Source organism: Argopecten irradians, chromosome 7, assembly GCF_041381155.1.
Source record: "Argopecten irradians isolate NY chromosome 7, Ai_NY, whole genome shotgun sequence".
NCBI lineage: Eukaryota > Metazoa > Mollusca > Bivalvia > Pectinida > Pectinidae > Argopecten > Argopecten irradians.
Genome location: NC_091140.1, coordinates 12,376,479 through 12,402,645, shown reverse-complemented (window position 1 = coordinate 12,402,645; position 26,167 = coordinate 12,376,479). Strand labels below are relative to the sequence as shown.

Genomic DNA, 26,167 nt, shown 5'->3' with positions numbered 1-26,167 from the left:
TACCAACTTGTACTAACAAGACACTAACATGGACGTACAAGATACTAACTTGTACTTACAAGACACTAACATGGACGTACAAGATACCAACTTGTACTTACAAGACACTAACATGGACGTACAAGATACCAACTTGTACTTACAAGACACTAACATGGACGTACAAGATACTAACTTGTACTTACAAGACACTAACATGGACGTACAAGATACTAACTTGTACTAACAAGACACTAACATGGACGTACAAGATACTAACTTGTACTTACAAGACACTAACATGGACGCACAAGATACCAACTTGTACTAACAAGATAATTTTTACGTACAAATAGTAACTTATACGTACAAGATAAAACAAATGTAATGGCCCTAATACCCCACCGAAAAAATATAAGGTTTAATGGTGAAAATATTAGTGATAAATATCCATAAGAATGAGTCAGTTTAGAAGACGGAGAAAGTAAATTGTTATTCCCGTCATGATGTATACCATATAGACTACTGCAGATTACTTTCTGATATGATATTATTATTCTGTCGTATCCATCGTAACGACTGGTTAGAAAACCATAGATTTGTACACAGTGCCATGTTGTACCACAGGCGTCATTTTTTTTCATTACATATGTCTTGTTAATAATCTATATAAAATCAAGGCTATTTTATTGCCAAGACAAGTTGTCTTATGCCGGTGGTTGTATGCGTACGATTTTTAACAAGATGAACTGTTGATTACGTACCACCTTGGTAGCCCATGATATATGTTTATGTGGGTAAACATATTAAATATCGGGGAACTTCTATAGAGGGTGGAGTAACTAAGATAGTGTTACAGGAAGTATTTCACGGATGGGTGAATGTTTTCATTTGCGTAGAAATGTGTATTGATCTGTAGCTTCAAATATGTCATATGTTAGCAAAGATCGAATTTCCATAACATGTCATATAAACAGGCGGTATGTACGAAGGAAATGGGGAAAAGAAACAAGAGCTTATTTAAATTTAAACAGGTTTTAAGCACAGGGACCTGGCACGATTTTTTTAAACTAACAGTATACATATATATATTATAGTATCAGTATTAGGCGGTCGAGAAAAACGGACCTATTTTTTCAAAACCGTGATTATTTAATAAATAGGTTCGATACAACCTTTGGAGGTGTCATGACCCGTACTTTTTAGAAACTCCATTTAAACATCGTGCAGCTCACTTACTTTAACCGTCACCGCCATGTTCATTTGTTCTTCGGAACGCTTCTCGAGTTTACCCACAAACACAACATTACATAATTTGCATAATGTAGTCACGATATGTAAAGTCGAGAAGCGTTCCGAGAGAAAAACGAACATGGCGGTGACAGTTAAAGTAAGTAACACGATGTTTAAATGGAGTTTCTACAAAGTACGGGTCATGACACCTCCAAAGGAGATTGTGGATAAACACAGTTATGGGTACTCTTTACCACCACAAACGTAGATTTTGTGATTTTGGCTTGGTTTTTGAGGTGCCCATTAGAGCCGAGAGGACATTTAGACCGGACAGGGAAATGTCTACCTGGCATATTTTTCATAAATTTCCCGATTCACCAAGCCATAACTTCGTCAATACTTTTTGTTTTTTGTTCATCAAGCACTCAATGGAAAGATAAATTATTTCTCTTTAAGGTAAGATATCCGTCAATGGTGTAAAGAACCCATTTATTAAAATAATCACGGTTAAAAAAAAAATAGGTCCGTTTTTCTTGACCGCCGAGTTCATACCCTTGATACTATATATGTATATCATTGGTTAAAAATTTTCGTGCCAGGTCCTTGTGGTTATAAGTAAGAAATTGATGTACATGTACAGAGTGTATTCCTCCATCATGGCAGTGGGCCTTCGAACAGTATAATTTTATGTTTATATTCTCTACAACTGTGTGTTTACGAGAATAAATCATTGCTTTTGCTATTTTCACTTACAGCTGTATGAAGAAATATCCATATACACATTGTCACATGTATTTTATCATTTGGTTTTTTCTGCCGTGGTTTCTTCTTGCAAAATTATAATTTTCAAAAGTTTAAAATTATTTCAATAAGAATCAACTAAAAAAATGTATAATAAATTGATCGGAATAAAAATAGACAATATACATGTATGATGAAAATGCTGAGTTTTGTTAAATGGGATTAGCTAGATATCTTCCTGCTTCAGTTTGTGCAAAACATCACGAAACATATTTCTGAATTATTACATTTGAATGGCATCATAAATGAACCAATCCCAATGAAAAGCTAAAAGTCTTTGCTTATGCACAAAAACTCAAATTGACTCTTTGTGCTCTAAAATAAGTACAGTCAAACTAGGTTTAAACGAACTCGAAGGGACCGCAATCTCTTCACTTAGTGTACACACATGTACTAGTTCCGTGTCGTAAGCAAGAAGTTGTCAAAATCGTATATTTACTATGGAAACCGCTTATGTTGAAGTCCTTGGGGAATTGAAAATATTTTCAAAATTATTCAGAGTTCAATACAAACCAAGGAAAAATACAAACCAAGGAAAAAGATTGTTGGATTTGTGTGAACATGGATTAAGCAGTATTTCAATATTGAATATAGCGGTAACCTATTTCAATTAATAAGTTATAACTATGAAACTGAAATACATCCAAAATATTGATTTAATAAAATCGCAACAAATTATTCACTGATGATTGTTGATACAATATAACTAAGGATAATTCTTAAACATCTAACAGGTATCTCAATGTTTTTGTAGATAAAAGCGGCTTTTGAAGTGCCGTAATACGGCAGATTTTTTTGATCGGCATTTTCGGCGATGTATTACTCCCAAAAAATCTCACTTCGTATTATACGACCATTTTATGTAGGATTTTTGTCATTCGGACCAAACATTTACTTCGTATTAAACGAGTTTTTCGAATTCGAATTTTCCGAGTTTTTTTAACAAAGATAAAGAGGGACCAGCAAAGTACTTCCTATTAAGCCGGGTTATCGTATTATCCGATTTCGTATCAACCAAGTTCGACTGTGAGTATTAATAGTTGCAAAAACTTGCTTACAATGAATATAAAAACATTTAAAAATCTATACTTGAAATTAGAAAATTGCTTTCGTATCAAATTCAAATATTTTCTGAAGGTTAATGTTTACCCCAAATCATCCCTTTTTAAATTTTCATCGTAAAAATAACTTATCTGAACATGAACGACACATTTTTTTTACTCTTTTGACTCAGATTTATTCTGGACAGGTATTAATAATCCATTACAGTGCATAATGTTTTGGTCAGATGTCGAACTCATCCTAACTCTCGCAACTTCCCTTGATCATGCAGAGCTATTTATTTTTTTATTATACCGGAGTATTTATCAAAGTAGACGTATTTTCCCAGAGCCATCGCTACTACCCTACCGCAGACCAAAACATGTAAAAGACCTTGTAGTGAGCAGCAAACTTCCTCCTCTTGCTCCTGCTGCACAAACGGGCTAATTCCAGAAAGGCAACAATAAACGGTGCATGATGTATCCATACACAGTATCCACAGACACATTTGAATGTGCTATCAACAACAGAGCCTACACCATCCGACAGAGCCTGACGTGCAAATCCAGCAATGTCACCTCCTCTCGTGTAGGAAATGCACAATGCAATACGTTGGGGAAACCGGTGGTCCACTCAACGTCAGAATTAACAATCACCGCTGGTCTATCAAACAGAACATTTCAACTTACCCAGCCATAGCTGGAAAGACATGCAGGTGATTGCAATTGAACACTGTTCCTACTGGACACAAACCAAGCGTCGAATGAAAGAGAGATTCTGGATTGCCTATCTACAGACCCGCTATCCCAAAGGCATTAAGGAACGTTAAATATACTAATTGACATCTATTTATCACTCGTTTTTTCAATTAATTATCCCTACTTCCAGACTAAATTTAGGACTTTGCTTCTTTGTACACACACCGAGGAGATAGGCGACGAAATTTGCATACTGTAGCAATGAGCACTATATAGAAATTTCGACACACATTTGACGTCACACGTGGCACGCTTTCCAGTCATCGCTCATATTTTAGCGTTCTGCCGAACAGCATGGATACATTTTGGTAGATCAGGTGTAACGTTGAAAATGGACCTCCATTGAATATTGATTTCGGGTCAGTTTTCAACGTTGAAAACGGACCCCGAATGCCGTTGAAAATTGAACATGCCGTTGAAAATTGACAGTGTCTAAGGTCAATTCGCAACGGCAGGTCTGTTGAAAAATGACCGTTGAAAAATGACCTAGGCAAACTATCAACGGATGGTCTGTTGAAATATGACCCTAGTACATTCACATATATATAACTGTTGCACAAACATAATTCTCGAATTCTGCTATCGCCATCCCTAATATAAGCGACCCCTCTGTGCTGGTATTTAAATTACGTAATCACCCCGATCTGAATTGAAATTTGGTATTGTTATCATCGTAACAAATACCTCATATAAATATTTTAGGTGCTTGTATGTTTATTATGGAGAATACGGCACTACAAAACTTTCATTTTTTCTATAGTCATTTTATTCGTCCGTGTAGATAATGTTAGTTTAATTATTCTCAAACTGAGGAACTGCTATATAACACTGAGGTAACGTAGTAAATAAAAAGGAAATGTTGTTATCATCTGCATGCAAAGTTTGTACTATGTGGTGTTCACTTCCGAGGACCAGTGGAAAGTGTTACAAAACTATTATTATGGGATTTTTATGATTATATTTTCGACGATTTAACGTTTGTCAGACATTCAGTAATTGTTAATATATATTTATTCCCTGCAATACAAGAATGCATGTATTATATATCTGCTTATGGATCAGTTATGTTGTGTTCTGCGTATGGTTGCGTTGTAATGTGTTGTTTTGTGTTTTTGTGTTGTTTGTTGTATGATGCTGTTGTGTGTTGTTGTGTTTTTGTGTGATGTTGTGTTGTTACATGTATGTTGTGTGGTGTTGTTGTGTGTTGTGTTGTGTTGTTATGTGTGGTTGTGTCATGTAATTGTGTTGTGTGTCGTTGGTGTGTTGTTGTGTTGTGTGTTGTTTTGTGCTGTATGGCTCTGTTTTGTGTTGTGTTGTTGTGTGTTGTGTTGTTGTTCCGTGGTTGTGTAATGTGTTGTTACGTGATGTTTTTGTGATGTGTTGTTGCGTTATGTTGTGTGATGTTGTGTTGTTGTCGGGTCTTGTGTTGTTGTTTATTGTTGTGTTGTTGGGTGGTGTTGTATTGTTGTTGTGTTGTGTGTTGTGGTTTTGTTGTGTTGTTGTGTGATATTTTGTTGTGTGATTTTGTGTTGTGTTATGTTGTGTGATGTTGTCGTGTGTTGTGTTGTTGTGTGTTATTGTGTTGTTTTTGGGTGGTGTTGTATTGTTGTTGCGTGGTTGTGTTATGTGTTGAGTGTTGTGTTATGTGTTGTTGTGTGATGTTTTGTTGTTATGTTATGTTGTGAGATGTGTTGTGTTTTTGTAGTGTTGTGTGCTGTTGTTGGGTGGTGATGTGTTGTTGTTGCGTGTTTGTGTGATGTGTATTTCTGTTATGTTGTGTGATGTGCTGTTGTGTTATGTTGTGTTGTGTGATGTTGTGTTGTGTAGTGTTGTTGAGTGTTGTTGTTGGATGTTGTTGTATTGTTGTTGCGTGGTTGTGTGTTGTGGTGTGGTTGTGTTGTGTGTTGATGTGATGTTTTGTTATAATGTTGTGTCGTATTGTTGTGTAATGTTGTCTTGTGTTGTGTGGTGTTGTGTTTAGTGTGATGCGTTGTTGTGTTGTGTGATGTTATGTTGTGTGATGTTATGTTGTGTGATGTTGTGTTGTGTGATGTTGTGTTATTTTGTTGTGTTTTATTGTGTGTTGTGATGTGTTGTTGTGTGGTGTTGTGTAGTTTTGTTGTGTTATTGGTGTGTTGTTGGTGTGTTGCTGTGCTGTGTGATTTCGTGGTGTTGTGTTGTCGTGTTGTAATGTTGTGCAAAACCGAGTTCTTATGGGGTCACTTTTCAACGGGGTCTATTTTCAACGGATCGGTGTAAAAAGTGCGCTGAAAGTTCAGTTTTCAACGGTTTTCGGGGTTATTTTTCAACGTTGAAAAATGACCCGAGGTCAGTTTTCAACGGGGGTCCATTTTCAACGTTACACCGGCCTTCGGCTGCCACTTGCCGAAGGGAAAAAATTCGCTCCATTGTGCTGTATAGTTAAATATTTGTCTACTTTGTCCCTCATTACTGTTCGTATCCTATTATGTAATCGTGTTCGTTTTGTATGTCTTGATAAAGGGGAAGATCGCCTCGAAAATTTGACAATTTTTTTTGTCCACACGGTTGGAATTACTTCCTTGTCCCATATTTACCATTTGAAGTAAATTCGTATCCAACAGACTTACATTTGATTGGATCCCGTGTCTCCTCATTTAGATACAAATTTAATTAATTAAAACCAGTTTTCACGCAGAAATCAGCATCTGGGAACGGGTACAGAGCTTAACAAGGACATAGTCATTCAGATCCCCAGCCAATGGAGATATCAAAGCTGAAGTAAGTTTGATTGTGGAGACTTATGTGTATGGAAAAAAACCCAGGAAAAAGGAAGTTGAGCTAAAGAAAGATGGAGTATAATTCAAGTAGAGCGGGGCTGCAATTGTTGAATCAGGTATACAGCCTTGACATTTATATTAGACTATATACACAAAGATGGGTGGAGTTTTGCAAAGTAACATATTGTTGAATCAGGTATACAGCCTTGACATTTATATTAGACTATATACACAAAGATGGGTGGAGTTTTGCAAAGTAACATTTACCATTTACCATGATATTTTCAGCAATTTTTCCATTGTGACGTAGAAAATGAAAACCTAAAAATAGTGAAAGGTACTACTAGACCATAAAAAGAATGTGTCTATGAAGTTTCGTGGAAATATCTCTGCTAGTTTTAGAGTTATGCTCCGGAAATGAACCTGCTACAAAAATATGATATTTTCAGCAATGTTTCTATGGTTACAGAAAAAAGCACAGAAAGTGAAAACCTTAAAATAGCAAAAGGCACTACTAGACCATAAGAACAATGTGTCTATGAAGTTTCATGGAAATATCTCGGCTGGTTTTAGAGTTGTGCTCCGGAAACGATTCTTACACAAAAATCTGCCATTTTCAGCAATGTTTCCATGGTTACAGAAAAAAGTACAAAAAGTGAAAACCTTAAAATAGCAAAAGGCACTACTAGACCATAGGACTAATGTGCCTATGGAGTTCCGTGCATATATCTCAACCGGTTTTCCAGTTATGATACGGAAACGAACCTGGTACAAAAATATGATATTTTCAGCAATGTTTCCATGGTTACGGAAAAAGCGCAAAAAATGAAAACCTAAAAATAGCAAAAGGCACTACTAGACCATAAGAACAATGTGTGTATGAAGTCTCATGAAAATATCTCTGCTGGTTTTAGAGTTGTGCTCCGGAAACGATTCTTACACAAAAATCTGCCATTTTCAGCAATGTTTCCATGGTTACAGAAAAAAGTACAAAAAGTAAAAATCTTAAAATAGCAAAAGGCACTACTAGACCATAAGACCAATGTGTCTATAAAGTTTCGTGGAAATATCTCTTCTGGTTTTAGAGTTATGCTCCGGAAACAAACCTGGTACAAAAATATGATATTTTCAGCAAAGTTTCCATGGTTACGGCAAAAATGCAAAAAATGAAAACCTAAAAATAGCAAAAGTCACTACTAGACCATAAGACCAATGTGTGTATGAAGTTTCGTAGAAATATCTCTACTTGTTTTAGAGTTATGCTCCGGAAACCATTTGTACGGACGGACCCACAAGTGCCCCTCTATGACGGGCGGACGGACGGACGGACGGAACCCATTTGTATATCCCCCGCCAACTTCGTTGGGCGGGGGATAAAAATTGTAGTTCGTCAGAACAGCCGTATGATAGACAGAATTCTGTAAAATAACCGATCAAAGAATGTTTACCCTGTTTCCACTGTGGAAAATCGCTGAACTTAATGTACCGATCATTCCACCAGTTTTGGCATGATGAATTTTAGTGTTTGACTACTATACACGTAGTTTCCCAAAATGTTACTTATCAAGAACTAATGCTGTTTCAGTACATCACATGGTAATTAATAGGAATGCGATTGGATAACAGATATGATTTATAATGCGACAGTTCCCTGTCTTCTTGAGTACGGGAGACCATACCTGACTGCGGGAACTATACCAAATTAGTACATAACGTGACAGAATACTGGATTCTGATTGGCTACCAAAATAGGTACTATTTGCAATAGTGCCCGGGCAAGAGGGCACTATCGAAATGGCGCGAAATTGAACCTGAATTTATTGTGACATCACCATTACATGACGTCATTATAACGTTGCGATTCGACCAAGACGTCAAGACGGCGAACAGGCTGTTGTGTGCAGGGATGGAAGCAAATGTTGCTTTTCTACAGAAGGCAGTTCACTCATGTTCTATATTGATCTACTTTTAATCTTCATGAAGCCGAATCCCGTTGTTATAGAATCATATATTTCTGCGACAATTCATATGTTGTACTCTTAACGTAGACCGTCCCTTCTGTGACGTCATACGTTTGTAAAGTCGCTTTCCGGAACCCAGCTAACATATTTTATTTCTCCGTACCCACTTATTATAACTCGCTTCGGATATCCGCAAATGTTTCGTCTGCCAGCTTTCCGAGTGCTTACTTGACGTGTTCCAATCTAAAGGAGTGAACTGTGTGCTAATCGGTAAAATATAGTATAATTTTGAAGATTTGTACATGAAGTAAATTCCAAGAATTATAATGGTCGCTAAACAATCACATGGAGTACACATGGATTGACGGGGAAACTTGGCATCAGTAGTGTATCTAACATCAGAATGACCGTAATGCTATGTATCTATGTTTTTGCAGGATAAAACTTTATTCCCACCGTATATCAATGCTGAAGGAAGTTAGCGGTGTTTTGAATGCAAACATTCGAGTTTTGAGCTTCGATAGATACGAATCGTAACATACGGGTATAATAATTTTCGTCCGGAAACGGACAAACAATATACGGAATTAAAATTGCTGGAACATATTTTCATTTTATTTTTTTGTTAAAATCTTTAGTTATGATTTGTAAGATGCTATTACGCAAAATAATCCATTTAAATGCAGTATCACACAGAGCAAAATATTTGTCTTAGAAAAAGCTTGTATATTTCCTGCTGAATTAGACTCTTTTTGAAAGTTTGAGGTCAGGCCTACATGTAGCTTGCAAGCTGGTTTGTTATGTTTTATATAATAGATAAATAAAATCATGAAGGTATGTAATTATTGTGTTATCTTGCATGCTCCAATAATATAATTAACATAGAAAACTAACAAAGGTAAATGAATGACATAAAACGTTGAAAAGTGCTACGGATTCGCCTATTTTAACGTTCTAAGGCCAAAAATTAAGGGATATTAGAAAGCAAATCGGTCATATGAAAAATAATGAGGTAAGGTATAGTTTTTATTGGCTTTTCTTATTGCAAATAGTTCCATCTTCATGGAAATTCTAAAAAAAATCGATTTTTCTTGAGATCATTTTTTCGGAAAAAAGGAAAACATGACTATTTTGATGCATTTTTCACTAAAATTTGGTCCGGAATTACTTTCAAAATAACGATATTTCGCTTTATTGTGGAAAACCGAGCTTCAGCAGGTGAATTATATATCACCTGCTGAAGGTATGAAGATATTACGATATAAAAATCCTTAAAATCCGGAATATTAAGTCGTTAATACATACTTTTAAGCAACCCTATAAGTATATTCCCCCGGGAATGAGCACGCGTTCAAATATATGACATCATAATGAATGTCCTGTGACGTACTAAATCTATTATGGCCCTTTCCCTCGGGAACAGTTCTCCTATAGTGTTGTCTGGCGAGGTATAGTCCCCTCGTAGGAGAACAGTTCCCTCCCTCTGGAAAGGGTCATAATAGAATAATACATAACAAATAGGTAAGATAAACCAGTTTTGGTCGAACAAACAATGAACCTAGCTGTAGCAATAACTTAGTATATTCCATTTTTGGAATCATCAACCGCTCCTTCACACCCCACACCCCCGCACTTCATACACGCTACACACCACATACATAGGAGCCGTCCTTACATGACCATGACACTGACTGGTAATAGGACGTTTATTTAATCAAACAAACGAACAAACAAATATAATCATCAATAATATCAATATTATGTTTTTATTGTTTTGCACATTCGATCATTTACCTTACTGAATATATTTTGATAATTTTTGTTTTATCAAATTACAAACGACGTTTGCGTGTGATGCATTAAAAGAGTTCCATACGCTGAATTTACATACATGTTTAATATAATATACATGTTTAACAGCCTAAAATAACATTTTTTGTTGGTTTCACTTACACACGGATGTCGATATCTTGAACATGCTTCTTCATTGGTTGGCAATATTCCAACCACAGCAAATGTCCTTAAGACATGGAGCTACATGTATAATGGAGTACATGTATATGTATGCAATTTACAAACACGCATGCACCTGGTACATATAATGAAAGAGTGAAGTGCATCGATATCAATATTGATACTGTTTTCATATGTTAATTTTAAATTATACTTGTTACAAAATTATAAGATTGAAACTGTCACCACGAAGCAGAATTTACAATGCGATGCTTATTTAGTTTCACACTCATTACTCATTTCAAAATGTTAAAAAAAATAGAAAAATAATAAAACAATTATAGCATTATGATTTCGGTCAATACATGGTAATATCAACCACAGAAAAAATATTAACCTCGAACTACGTTCTCGGTCAATATTGTTCTTTGGTCGATATAACCATGTATCGACCACATCAAAATGCTATATTTGTATAATATCACTTCCAAATATCTTCATCACTAGTATGTAAACAGGCCACATCATACCAAAGCCGATTGTGTCCACGACTGCGCATACCAATGATTGCGTACACCGAAATAAAAAGATCGGCACAGTAAATTCAGCGATTTTTCACAATGGAACCATGGTTACATTGTTTCATAGGTTATTTTACAGGATTCTGTCTATCATATATATATCTAACGAACTACAATTTTACATTCAGTCAAACAAAGCCCTATACCATGCCCAGGTGCTGATTTTTGCGTGAAAATCGCGTGGTTTCTTCAATAGATTTTTATCTAAGTGAGGACAGTGATTATCTGTAGAAATTGCATCTTGTCACTGAAACGCAACATTTATGAGAGTGTTGCATGAAGTATATATGAGATTTGAGTGATTTCCCGATCATGGTTGGTACTCGAAGCGGTGCTTTCGACGCCATATTTGCTTCGCATACCAAATTACATCTTCGCATACTAAGAAACATTTGACCCCCTGCACCTAGATCAGTTCTTGATTTTCATTTTCCTGTGGGACTCACCAAATTTTCGAGAACCCTCAATATTTCTTTAGACTAGGACCAATCAACATTTGAAAATTAGTGTTCCGGACTATACACAACATAATCCTACAGTAATTGCTGAAGGCCTCTGATTGGTCAAAATTACAATTGTAGCATTTTGGTGTTGTAATTCTGTTTTGTTTAAACATAATATATTTCAAAATCAAATGTAATTCTGATTTCGTTATTTTATCGTGTTTTATTTAATTTCAAATAGTTTTTATCGGCATAAGAGAGAATGATAGTGAGACACTTTTGTACCTTTTGTGTTTGAATTGCTAATGAAAATACATTTCTTATCAAATGTATCAGATTCTGCTTTCTGATATTGAAACAGAACGGATGTATTTCTCCCAAGAGTATGGGTATTGAATAAAAAAAATGAAGCTATTTTCGTTAGCTTTAAGAAAAAATATCTACAAAATATATTTTGACTAAATGTCAAGTGGATAAAAAAAATTGTATAGAATATATATACAGTGTACAACGAATACATTCTGCCGACGATGTGAGATCGTTCATACCGTTACGTCCATTCATAGCTCAAATATAGCAGCTAAACTACCCTTGCTTTACATTTAGATTATAGCTGGATAAATTCAGCGGTGGATTGTTGCCGTTAGTGTTACTTATGATAGGTCAAATCGCATGTAATCCTTTTAAGAAGCGAACAGTTTATGGATTTTCTCACCACCTCCCGATGCGCTTTACATCGCTGACTATTGCTAGGTATATATTCAGCTCATGAATGATATCTATCAAGACCTTCGCTTATTTTCACTTGACTGAACCGGCCAGTAGAAAAATATCAATAACACACTCTTTACAGTCAATAGCAAATGGAATGTGAAGTATCCACTGTAGACTCTATATTAGAGTTGTCTGCGATACACAATCGTCGGCATCCTCGGTACTCCAGGAGTTACTTTCACTATCGTGAATAAACCATGGATATACACAGGGTTTTACTTTCCGACAGAGGCAGGGATTACTCTTGTATTAAGTATATTATCAGGACACGGGTGTTTGTGCTTTTAACACTTAAAAGGACTTTTTGGTATGAAGAGTTACATTTTACGTTAAAAAATAAACGTTAAAAGTTTGAGCATTTAGGTATATTTCTTATTTCTTATTCTCGTGTTGTGACTTCTTGTGTAGTGGGACTGTTGCACTTTTTATAGTGCTATATCACATAAGCATGCCGCCGAAGACATCAAGCAACACACCTCACCCGGTCACATTATACTGATAACAGGTGAACCAGTTATCCCACTCCTTTTATGCTGACTGAGCGCCAAGCAGGAGCAGAAATTATCACTTTTATAAGACTTTGGTGTGTCTCGGGCTTGGGGCAGAACTCAGAGCCTTCCTTACAGTGGCGAACGCTCAACTCAAGGCCAAAAGTGAGGCGTTGCCAAGGGATGCATTATGAAAGATTAAGTCAGTCAGAAAGAAAAGAAAAGATAATATCCTAAATGTAGTCGCCTACCCGCAGCGCCGTACCAATTGTAACTACAAAATCAAACTTTTGCTGTATTGTGTTGTTGTGTTTATATCTAAATAAAATGCAAAATGCATATATCATAGGGGTTTTGAGAAATGAATAAGATAAAAGCTCATGGCCTTTTATTTTTTCTTAATTTTTGATAAACGGTAAGGGGTTTAACAACCATTATAGGAACAAATGCATTGCATTATACAAAAACGTCGGGATATCGTAACGCCACAACAGCAATATCGACTTGGGAGTATACTCACAATTGGGGTATTGCTATAGTTGACATTACAATATGAATATCAATTCGGTGTTTCTTAAAATGGAAACATCAACTCGACATGTTAAACATCGCCCTTCACGTGAGAGTTAACATAAATTAGCCAAAGAGAATTGTCGAAATCAGATAATATCTATCACATATATATAATATATATATATCCATGTATAGGTCTATAATATGTATATGAAAATATGTACGGTCACTTATCTCACCTAAATATACAGAACATCTAATTGTCGGAGAACAATTCTGGGAGCGTCTAAGCGAACATTAGGTAAACAGGTAATTTACAGGAAAATCTAAATTAAAGGTAGCCTATCCGAAACAGTATCATCAACTTTACAGCTGTCTTTGCATTCAAAATAGGCCTACACACACCATGCAAACACCTGTCTATCCTCCGTACAATAAAACAAAAGTCAAGACTATGGAGTATTTAGTCTATGTCGCGTTCAAAGACCGATACATAAATGACAAACATTCAGCAGCTCAATGGTCATACCATCAATATACGCTACAATCAAATATGGCGGCTCAATCCACTTCGGACCGCATCACTACCCAGACAACGATACATGTACATACCGGTAATCCTTCCGCCTCGGTTATCTCAATTTTTATTCGAAATGAACATTATTGATATACGATCAAATTAATAAAAACATATTTTAAAAGAAATTGAAAGCTGCCGTTGTTACGGCCAATCTGACTACCGTAGTTACCCAGCTTAGCAACCAACATCGTTTTATATTTGATCAAGAACATGTGAAAATAGACTATTTATAAATATACAAATTAAACAGTGCTAACGCGCTACACTGAATATGTCTGTATCCCGTTGCGTTCATACCACCTTTAACGCAATCAAAGCACTGCTTAATCTGGTTAATATCTATACATTTCAATTGTCCTAGTATTGAGTTACAAATGTTGAACCTTTTCATATTGATGTACGCTGATGACATGGTTTTGTTTGCAAACACCCGAGAAGGATTGCAAAATATACTTGACTCTCTAAAGGAATACACTAGAATGTGGAATGTTTATGGGGACTTTATGGGTCCCCATGGCCAGCTGCTTCCGTCGGACGCCCTATAACCCTCTTCTACACCCCCAGGGTCAACCCACGATTCCGTCATATGGTGGATATATTACAGATAGACAAGCACATAATTCTTCTCCCCCGACCTTACAAACTCCACCCTCCAATATCGAGTCTACAATTAAGGACATGTATACCAGGCTATCGAAGCTCGGTAGTTTGGACAATATATCTAGTAGACTCTCTGAAATTGAAATCCGATTCGGCAAAATTGAAACAGCAATAAGGGAGATAAAAATGAAAAGATTACCCAGTGTGAACGATTAGAGTGATTGAATTTAACAACTCCATATTAGTAGACTGGGTAAATTATAGTACGAGAGAGACATGGCTCGAGTTCAATGTTACGAACTTTGCGAGAGCCTTCCAGAACTAAAATCAAGGTCCATGATGGATAATTTGATTTATGGTGACTTAGGAGAAACTGTACAGCAGGAATATACAGAATTATTGGTCAAAGATTTTAACAATATCGAGCTATAGATATCACGGAGGAAATAGACTTTCAAGTAGTGCATAGGTTAAGAAAACGCGCCGACTGCAAACCGAGATCAATTGTGGCCAAGTTTGTTTATAGAAAAGATCATGATCGTGTCCTGAATGCAGCTTCTATGCGACAATTCAGCATTAACGAACAATTCCCGCCGGAGATAATCGAACGCCGTCGTGTTCTATGTACAAATAAAAGCCGACAATCTGTTCATTGGCGGCCGCCAATACCATCTTCCACCTCCTCAGCATCATCCGGATTATTCCGATCGCGCTCCTCCAAGAGGACCCCCACCAGCCCCAGTATCCAACTGGCGCCTACAGGGTGCTTCTAGACTCGCGCGATCAATTCAGACACACTGGTGTATCTTGGGAAACCGCCGCGCGTTCCAGGGATCAAGCGCCTCGGGGTAGTGCTGGTCGCCCTCCAAACCAGCCTAACTCATGTCTTTAGGACAGACCAACAGGAGGGCTACCCTTTTGTGGTACTTGTAATATTAACTTTTTGACCAGAACATTTCTTATGTTTACGTATGTGGTAAAAAGCAAAAGATTATAGTCACAGAATTGCTAAATCTTATTCATCCTATGATATTTTTGTTTGTGTTGAAAGCAAAATTGACGAATTCGATATTTTATATGTCCCGGATGGCTATTTTTATTATGTTAAGAACAGTAAAAAGTTCTGTAAAAATTCTGGCGGAATAGTAATAATATACAAAACTGAGCTCAGATCGTTGTTAAACTTTCATCAAACAGAATCCGAATTTGTGCAATGGGTTGATTCCAACCCCGAACCCATTGTTTTTTGATGTGCATTGCAGAGTTGAGATTGTATTTGCTTTATATATAGCTCTACTTTTACGAAAGACCCAAACCCTGTTCAATTTCAATCTAACGATGACTTCCTAAAATGGCAATACAACAGAAGGGATTACTTTATTAACAATGTTAAAAATGATAATGAAGGTATCCTAAGCGACATTAACCAAAGATTAGATGATTTACTAAGTAAAGAAACAGCTAATATAACTAGCTCTGATATAAATGTCATAACTGACGTTATAGGCAATCTCATATAAAAAGTCCACAGATGTATATGTTTGAATAGTAACGGCGAAATATATACATAGATGTACATTATTGTACAACGTCCCGAGAAAAGATACTTTTAATAGTCGGCCAGTGAGATTGCAGCCGAAGCCTCGCTCATGCATATTATATCGGCCACGAAGCCAGTATGAATTTTAATTAGATGAAATTCAAGGTGTTTGTCATAGTGGGGCTTTTATCACTTTGTATAGATGTGTAGGATTTCAAAAGGAAAATTATAGCTCTTTCCAACAGTAGTAACCGTTTTTATGACGATATATTAGAAATGTGTTTTTTTTAGCCGCTAAAGGTAGGCGCGTTAGAAATTTGGAGTCTAATATAAGGCTTTCCACCCTTCTCGTATATAGTACCATGTAGAGTATGATTTTTATCGTTTTTTCATCTAGACCTGTAAAACGTCTAAAAATGGTCTTAGAGCACTCTGGTGGGTCCATGATTATATAATCTGCAGGGGCGTAGGAAGCGAGGTGGGGGCAGGGGGGGGGGAGCAATTATTACTGTTTGTTAGACTAGCACTGATGGAGTTATAAAAGGGGTTGACCTGTACTTAGCGTAATACGTACTTCGCGGTTAAGTACAGTCGAACCACCATAATCAAATTCCATGGTACAATATGTACCTTCACATTTGCAGCAGAATTATTTTACATTAAGTCAAAAATAACGACAAAACATTATTTCATCAAATGAAAAAAAAAATTAATCCGATCAGACGTAAACAGATAAAAAACGAGCCGGAAACGTAATTCCGTTTTGTGAGCATCGTAAAACCCGTACCCAATCCGTTTTTTTTACCTTAAAGGCCCACTACCTTTCCAAAACAGCTTTTAATTTTCAGAATGGGAATGCAAGAGATCGATAGAGATTTCATAGAGTCGCAAAAGGCATAAACTTATCGTTAATACTACACGTATCATCACCTTCTGAACAATTTGATTAAAATAAATAAAATGTTAGTTTTCATAACGCGGGTCGTACTTATGTTTCCCGCCGTCGTCCTAATTACCGCGCGTCGGTTGATTATCACAGCACCACACGGCAAAACAGTGAAATGAATCTTCACTATTAACCTAGTTTACGCAGGAAATCTAGCATTTGGTTGGTGTTATAACATCCTCTTAGGACATTGATATACATTTTCGTATTTTAAGGGACATTCCCAATGAGGCTACTTCTGTTACATAACCACGAAGTAAAAAGCTAAAAGTATTTTGATTGAAACCGTTGAAATTCCAAATCGTTGATCAATACGATTAAGCAGGTATAACATGTTCGCTGTACCTATACCCGAGGTAAAGTCACGGACGTTAACGGATTTGTGCAGCCAAAAAAATATTTTTTGATAATACGTCAGGATATTGCTTTGGATGAATGAAAAATTAAGTCCCACTTAACGAATCGCCTAGCTTTTAGCGCTATCGGCTGGTTTTGGTCGTGATTTATGGGTAGTATCGACTACGGTTCAGAGATAACGAGCTAGGCGGTCACGTGGTCTTATGATGTCACAGTTGTTACATATGTCAATCCTACATAGGTTCACTTGATAATCCATATGTATGCGCTATGTGTGCTGAGTAATATCAACTTTGTATGTGTACACCGATACCGGTGACGTCACGAGTTTGAGCTGTAGTTGAATAAATGTCGCCATGTTACCTCGTGTCTGGAGTTATCATACATGGTGTCAGAATGGCTACAGCGTTGGAAATATCCGGCTAAGCAGCGAAAGGAAGGGAAGAACAACGACGGAACATTTCAGTTAACACGGCAGAGTGTGTGTAAAGCCTGAATGAACCCTACGTTTACCCTATTTCGACTTTATCGCCAGCAAAATTTCCTTGCTGATCATACCCACGTGGTTTTACCGCTCCAACGGTGAAGAGCAAACCGATTGTGAGCCAGACGAGACAAACATGGCGGCAGCAAAAGGAATTCCGCCTCCAGCACCGATGGATGCACATGGGGATGTGAAAACAAACTGGAAATGTTTCCGCTCTCAATGGAAAAACTACAAAACAGCAACGGAGTTGGACAAAAAAGATGAAAAATCCGTGTTGCAACCCTTCTGTCTGTGATGGGGTAAGTATTGCTTTCAAATCTACCAACACCTTGACATTACGGAGGAGAACAGGAAGGTCCTCTCGGAAGTTCTCACAGCCTTAGAGGAGTATTTCGAACCACGGACGAACGTCATATATGACAGGTATGTTTTTAATACAGCAGACCAAACAAATGAAACTGTTGACAATTGCATTACCAGATTAAGAAAGTTATCAGACTCTTGTGAATTTGGTCCACTTATAATTAGAGACGATATGATCCGTGATAAGCTTGTCCTGGCTACAAGATATAGTGCAGCAAGGAGTAGCAAGGAGTAGAATGCTCTGAGAGCCAAAGTTAAGCCTAGGATAGGCAATAGATGTGTGTCGAACGAGCGAGATGACCGAAAATCAACTGAAAAAATTCCAATCGACAGAAGAGAAAGTTCAGTATGACGGTAAAGCCAAAGGTCGTCACAAAGGTAAACCCGACAAGGAATCAAGTGATAGGAATAAGAAGAAATACGCTCAAAATGAACAACGAAGCCTTGATCGAATCAACAGCGGTCAACGTCTCAACACGCGACATTCAATTGTAAATACTGTGGAGATACTCACCAGCGTGACAAGAGAAAGTGTCCAGCGTATGGGAATTTTTGTGGAAAATGCGGCAAGAGGAACCAGTTTGATTTTCAAAGCAGGTGTCTGGTTTGTTGTCATTACTATGACAGTCCCAAGTATAGGTGTCACAGGAAAAGTGAAATGTCAAATGGACACAGGCTTAACCTGTAACTTGATCAGCAAACGCTATTACAGCAACCTCACACAGGATTTTGAACACTCCCTAGAGCCAAGTAGAGTTAGTCTGAACCTGTATGACAATACTAGATTAGAGCCTCTTGGCAAGTGCGACATTCAGTGTCAAGTTGGGAAAGTCACCAAAACAAAAAGAAATTAGTTGTTGATTTTGATCAGACCACGCTGCTATCTGCTGAAGCATGTGAGAATTTGGGTCTTCTAACTGTCAACCCTATTAACTGTATCAAAGCTGCAGTAGGTGCTACACCGTTAACCGAGCAAGATATTATGACAGACTTTACCGATTTGTTCGAAGGTCTTGGCCAACTACCTGGAGAGTACCATATCGACTTAGATCCAACAGTCAAACCGGTGCAACATAATCCGAGAAGGGTGCCTCAAGCACTTAAAAAGGACTTGCGTAAGGAAATCGACAGACTGGTTGTTAAAGGTGCCCTACAAAAGGTGACTATCCCTACGGATTGGATTGGCAGCATGGTGGTTGTCAGGAAGACAAGCGGCAAGCTTCGCGTCTGTATTGACCCTAAGGATCTTAACCACGTGATCAAGAGGTCACACTACCCTATGACGACAGTTGAGTTGAGGACATCCTACCGAACTTGTCGAGAGCCAAAGTTTTCAACGTACTTGACGCCAAAGACGGTTTCTGGCACATCAAACTAGATACGCAGTGCAGTTACCTAACTACTTTCTGGACCCTATTCGGGAGATACAGATGGCTTCGCATGCACTTCGGAATATCCTCGGCGCCCGAAGATTTCCAGCGTAGGCAGCATGGGGCATTCGAGAATTTGGCAAGGTCAGAGGTCATAGTCGACGATATCCTAGTCTACGGCAGTGGTGACACTATGGATAAGGCATTCCCAGACCACGACGCAAACCTAAGGTCCGTCGCGACAAGCTTAAGCTTTGACAGACTGAAGTCCGGTACATGGGACACCTCTTGACCTCTGAAGGTATTCGCCCAGACCCGGCAGAGGTACAAGCTATCACAGAAATGCCGAAACCCAAAGATATGAAAGCTGTACAACGTTTTGTTGGCTTCGTCACTTACCTCGCAAAATTCGTACCACACCTATCTGAGACCATTGAGCCACTATGCAGACTTACCACGAAGGATGCTGTTTGGACATGGCAATCGCAACAAGAAGATGCCTTTCAGAAGGTGGCGAACCAGATTACTAATCAGCCAGTGTTAAAATATTATGACGTAAACAAAGAACTCACTATGCAGTGTGATGCCAGTGACGTTGGCCTTGGAGCGGCGTTACTTCAAGATGGCATGCCGGTCGTGTACGCGTCCCGTGCGCTTCCGCAAACTGAGCAACGGTACGCTCAGATAGAAAAAGAGTGTCTCGCTATCGTATTCGCGTGTGAACGCTTTGACCAGTATATACTTGGCAGAGACTTGGTAGCTGTGTGCTCAGAACATTCGACTCAAGAGTATTTTCAAGAAGCCTCTCAAAGCCGCACCCAAACGACTGCAAAGAATGTTGCTTCGTCTGAAAGCTTACACCCTGAAGGTAAAGTACACAAAAGGAAAAAAAGATGTACGTGGCCGACACTCTTTCGCGAGCCTATTTGCCCCCTCGGAAGCTCTATTGAGTCCAGTGACCATAGATTAGGGTATGAGCAGGTGAACTTTACAGAGACGCTCAATATTAGTGAACCGCGCCTCAAACAAATCCAATGTCACACAACCCAAGACACGTGTCTACAGACATTAAAATCAGTGATATTGTCTTGGTGGCCTGAGACAAAGGAGGAGGTACCGGCAGCAATACGTATTGGAACTTTCGGGACGAACTGACGGTACACAATGGAATACTGTTCAAAGGAAGCCGAGTCGTAATTCCCAAGCTACTCCGTAAGGAAATGCTCACCAGGATACATTCAAGCCACCAGGGAATAGCATCATCTCTGAGGAAGGCCCGCGAAGGATTATTCTGGCCCAACATGGCTAATGAAATCCGAGACCATGTCCAGCAATGTGGGACATTTTGAGAATATGAAAATCGACAATAGAAGGAAACCCTGGTAACGCATGATATTCCAGACCATCCTTGGGGAAAAGTTGGTGTAGATATCTTTACACTACACAAAACAGACTACTTAGTGACCGTCGATTACTATTCCGATTTCTGGGAAACTGACGCCCTACCAAATGCAAACTCTACAGCAGCCGCAGTGATTGTCCGTCTCAAACGACACTTTATCGTTATGTCTGATAATGGACCCCAATTCAGCAGTTCGGAATTCGCAGAATTCGCGCGAGAGTGGGAGTTTGACCACACCACCTCATTACCTTACCATAGCCAGTCGAGTGGCTAAGTAGAATCCGCCGTCAAGATCACGAAAACAATCTTGAAAAAGACCAAGCGCGATGACCAGGATCCATGGAAAGCTATTCTTGATTGGAGGAACACCCCTACCGTGGGAATGAACAGCAGTCCAGCACAACGACTTATGTCGCGACGTACTAAAGGGACACTACCTGTCGCAACTGTGCTCATACAGCTAAGCGTCGTCACAGACGTTCGCGAAAACAGAACGCGAAAACAACAACGCGCGAGACAACAGTACGACAAGCACGCGAAAGAACTTCCAGAACTCCAAATCGGACAGCCGGTCCGTACGGCACCGTTGCCAACGGAGAAGAAATGGAGATATGGACAGTGTGTAGACATTTGTGGACAGCGGAGTTATGTCGTCGATGTCGGTAGACAACGCTATCTGCATAATCGTAAATATATTATACCTACGCGAGAAGAACCACCATTGGGATCGATAACGAACCTGTTCCGGAAACGTCAACCGCGCCACCAATTGTGTCCGTTTCGGAGAGTCCCATGATCATGACTACCAATACCCCGAAACAGCCCAGCCGAGAGATAATCATGAACTCACCAAGGCATACTAGTACACACGCAGTGGTAGGATAGCTAAAGTGCCAGTGAAGCTGGCTTATAGATTTTTTCGTGTCGTGTCGCGTAATGTCGTGTCGCGTCGCGTCAGGTCATGGACGTGCATCATGTGTGAAGACATTTAAATAGACAGTTATCGTGATTGAACTTTAATGAATGTGTTCTATATTGTGTTAAAGTGCAACAAGTTAGTGCTAGAGACTTTGTAATGTTTAATTTCATCAAGGTATTTCTAGAGACTCTGTTCATTCAAGTTTCATTTTTATTTTCCTTTAAAGAAAGGGAGATGTTACATATGTCCATCCTACATAGGTTCACTTGATAATCCATATGTATGCGCTATGCGTGTGCTGAGTAATATCAAATTTGTATGTGTACACCGATACCGGTAGTTGAATAAATGTCGCCCTAGCCTGTTACCTCACCGTTTTCGATTATGCGGTTTGACTGAATGGACCTAGTTGTTCGTTTATTAATTAAATACGGACCTGGTGATTTTATATTGTTTTCGAACGAGCCTTGACAAAGCCCTCACAGGCCTGTATCAAAAAATGCAGGTCCGTCAGGATTTATACTTTAAATAATGACTTTAACCAACGGTCGTACCGGTTGTTCCGAATAAACGAAAACGGCCCTCGTGTCTCGAGTTACCATACAACAGTAGTCCGGGCCTACATTACAGCACATACGCGTATACGTTAGATCTACAATTTGAGTTTTTCGAGTAAATGGTTATTCTATCTTGATGATGTTGATATTTTCAGTTTCAAAACATTCCATTTACACCATTTCAAACATTCAAACAATCATATATCTAACTTTAGATTAGATAATCAGTCCAATTTGATAGCGATATCAAAATGATGTTCGGATCAGTCTGGACTGAGATTTAGATAGCATATTATGTAAATTTCTGTGTAATAAAAACAGTATAATGTAACACTATCTTTTTACGATTAAAATCCCAAAATTTAGCATGAATATATTTAGAATCCTTGGTTTTATTTCAAACTTCTGCCATAACGATGCAAACACGGCACAGTTTTTGAGTAAAAATAAAACGTGGACGGTTATCAGTTATGTGATATTGGAGTTAAAGTACTGAACTTATAACGACAATAATATGCATATCTATATTGTTGCCTTTGAAACTTTTTCCATGACGTTTACTAAAAAGCAGAAATACATCAATGATATTTCTGATATATGTTTCTAAATTACAGTATAAGTGTATATTTAAATTCATTATTCCAAATTATACTAAATCCTAAAAATAGTATACTCATTGCCGATCCTTTTGTATATCATACCGAGATTTAATAGTATGATATATGAACATTTATCGTATTATCCAAAAAGTAACCACATACATGTATAGTGTTCAAATGAAAAATGAAATTACTTGTATACAGGCATTATAAAAAGATATATAATATCTTGTACCTTTTCAAAAATATACATAGTGATATTTAAATAAGTATATTTAGTGTGGTAATGCTGTAATCTTGTATGACTATACATGTATGTAGATTCGAAACGGTGAAAATACATGCTTAGAATTTTTACTAATACCTTAGAAACGGGAGATTACTGTATGCCACGATTCCGTAATTACATTACTAGACTGGAATAATTGTTAAGGTTAAATCTGTAGTTGAAATAGTTCTTAGAACCATTTTTGTTTCTGAATAAGTCAACTTGCATTATTGTTTTATGGCGTTGTGTACAGGTAAACAACATCCTGGTCCAGGTATTACATAACCATCAAACCAAAGGCATGGCTAATAATATATCTATATCGGAGTATCTACTCGTATATCGATTTAAAATTGGAAGCGACCACACGGTCTGAAAAAAAAGTTTGTTTTGCTTAATATCTCAATATTTAGATCTTTTATAATATCAAAAATAAATTCTTTCTACCACATGTTGAAACGTTTTACGGTATTGTAATAAATGTTTCTCAATTTATTTGGTTAGCAACAAATGTACATAACACAATGTTTGTACTGATCAATCATCGGTGTGTACTTACGTCAATACTTTACTCAAGGATTTCTTAAATTGTTACGTAAAATTTCATTTTACATTCACAAACTTTGTAATTCACAATGTATTAAAGATACAGACTACAGGAAAATATTATCTAATTAAAGCTTATTCGTTCCTGAACTCCTCGACAAAAAAACGAAACTTTTATTTCTGTGTGGATTTTCTTACATAATTACACGAATATATCTGCTATTAGAGCATAACTTAGAGTATTTGAAAAATCGAATTTCACTCTTTTAGTTATTTACATTCGAGCTAGTTATTGTATGATTAACTCACTCAAAAGTAATCATAAAAAATCGTTGATTGGCTTTTCCTGTGACCGTCGATGTAAGTGATAGCACATCAGTTATAGTACAGCTATAAGCCACGGACTATTATGACGTCACACGGTTTAGAGCCAGAAAATATGCATAATCGGGCGGTCAGAATTTTGGACCTCGATATCGACGGCTTATAGGTTATTCCAGTCGCGCGGCACGGAAAGGTTTCTACACGAACTGAAATTATCATTTTTGACTGCACAAATCCTTGAATCAAATACAATACAAAACCACTGGAGAAGTTGGTGAAATTATATTTAGACAAGAACATGCACCTAATAATGTAAACACACAACTGTATAAATGGTTTGAGTGGTTCTATATAAACATGTCTATACTGCACTAACAAGGGCCAATGTTCGGCATACAAGACCTCCGACCACAATGTGTAATATTTCACATACATTTCACTACGGTGGGCTTTTCTGGCATATCTCAGTGAAACCAACTAACCTCATTTCCATTAGAACTGAATGGTTTGTTTCAGATATATATTTTATGTATAATCAAATTTTAATGTACTCTTAGACTGAATTGTCCATTTGAGGAATTTTTTGTTTTGTTTCGCAAAGGTAGTGGGCCTTCAAATTATCATTCTTCAAAAATGAATTGTCATTAGAACTATGCCAGCTAACAAAACAATCAGTCCAACTTTCCTATAAAATTTGCTAATAAATAATGCAGTACTGGTAGCTAATACTTTTGGGAAGCTACTACTTGTAAAATGCTTACTTATTACTGAATTAAACTAAACAATATATTGTGTCGAAATCACAAGTTGCTTAGGCTTAGGAAGTGCATATACTAGGCCGGAACAATTTTAACGGTAGTTTTCTTTAAACAGGACAATTGGCATGTTGCAGAGCGGACTAAATTTGTATATAAAAAGTAATACGTACACCACCAAAGAGAATGTATAAAATGTAAAATAAAAAAAAACAAAAAAAAAAAAATGGGTGATAAATACCATAGCTAGTTATACACACATTCCATTTCCACATTTAGCCTACATCTACTGCAGTAGACATTTTTTGTGATTTCGTTATGGACTCAGCATTCTGGGTCGATGAATTGCCTCATTTTAGATGTTTAAATGTAAAAGTTGGAGTAAACTATACAACATAAGGTTTCCATTGTGTTGAAAATCAAATATTTCTCTTAAAATCAAAGAAAACCCCAGTCTAACGTTCGTTCAAATTCTATGACACATACCATGCACTCACCTTTGAGCAGACGATCAACCGGAAATGCCGTACTGAAAATGATTACCTATAAATTTGTTCCGGTTGACCGTACCAGACCGATTTACATTTGTACTTTCCAAAATAGCAACGAAAAAGTTTTGTGCGTTTTGTTTTTTGTTTTTTTTTTTCAAAAAGGGCATAAAGGAAAAATTTTGTAAATATTATGGGCTGAAAGTGTAGATAATTTTCTACAAGGATGCCAAATTTGATTAAAATTCGCGCCTAGATGAGATCAGGAAAAATCTAAGACAAAATGTAAAAATACATAGAATATGTAGTAGGGAAAACTCAAATTACGAGGACTTTTGGTACACGACTCTATAAAAGAAAGTCTAATCATAATTCTTATACATTTCCTAATGACCAAGTTAAGGCGTTTAACACTAGATCTAGTCGTCATGTTACCCAAATTGGCACGCTACCCAAAATGGCACACTTTTCGATAATATTGCTTCCGTTTTAATTCACTTTGGAAATTTTCTTTCAGCTGTTGCTATAATTATTCCCTGATCATCATGAAATACTTTAATGGTGATATTTCCACATGACCATAGCTAGGAGGGATTTTGTTCAGCTATAAACTTGAGAAAATACCTGAAATCAAGTGTTACGGTAAATATTGCCCCGTGCGATGACTCTAGTTTTCCACTTTTCGCTCAATAGTCTGCTCTAAAAAGTGTGGAAATGGTATAAACTATGTCTAGAACACAAATTTAATCAATTTAGTTGTCAGTTACTTGGTAGTTTCATAG

At 37.4% G+C, this 26,167-nt stretch overlaps 1 protein-coding gene across 1 annotated transcript in view; it reads right to left on the bottom strand.

Annotated features, from left to right (window-relative positions):
* Positions 1–25,412, bottom strand: part of LOC138327581 (uncharacterized) — a 79,500-nt gene extending 54,088 nt beyond the window's left edge. The window contains exon 1 of the mRNA XM_069273777.1: positions 25,395–25,412. The gene's annotated coding sequence lies outside the window, so the exon portion shown is untranslated. The remainder of the gene's footprint in view (positions 1–25,394) is intronic.
* Positions 25,413–26,167: the final 755 nt, after the last annotated feature.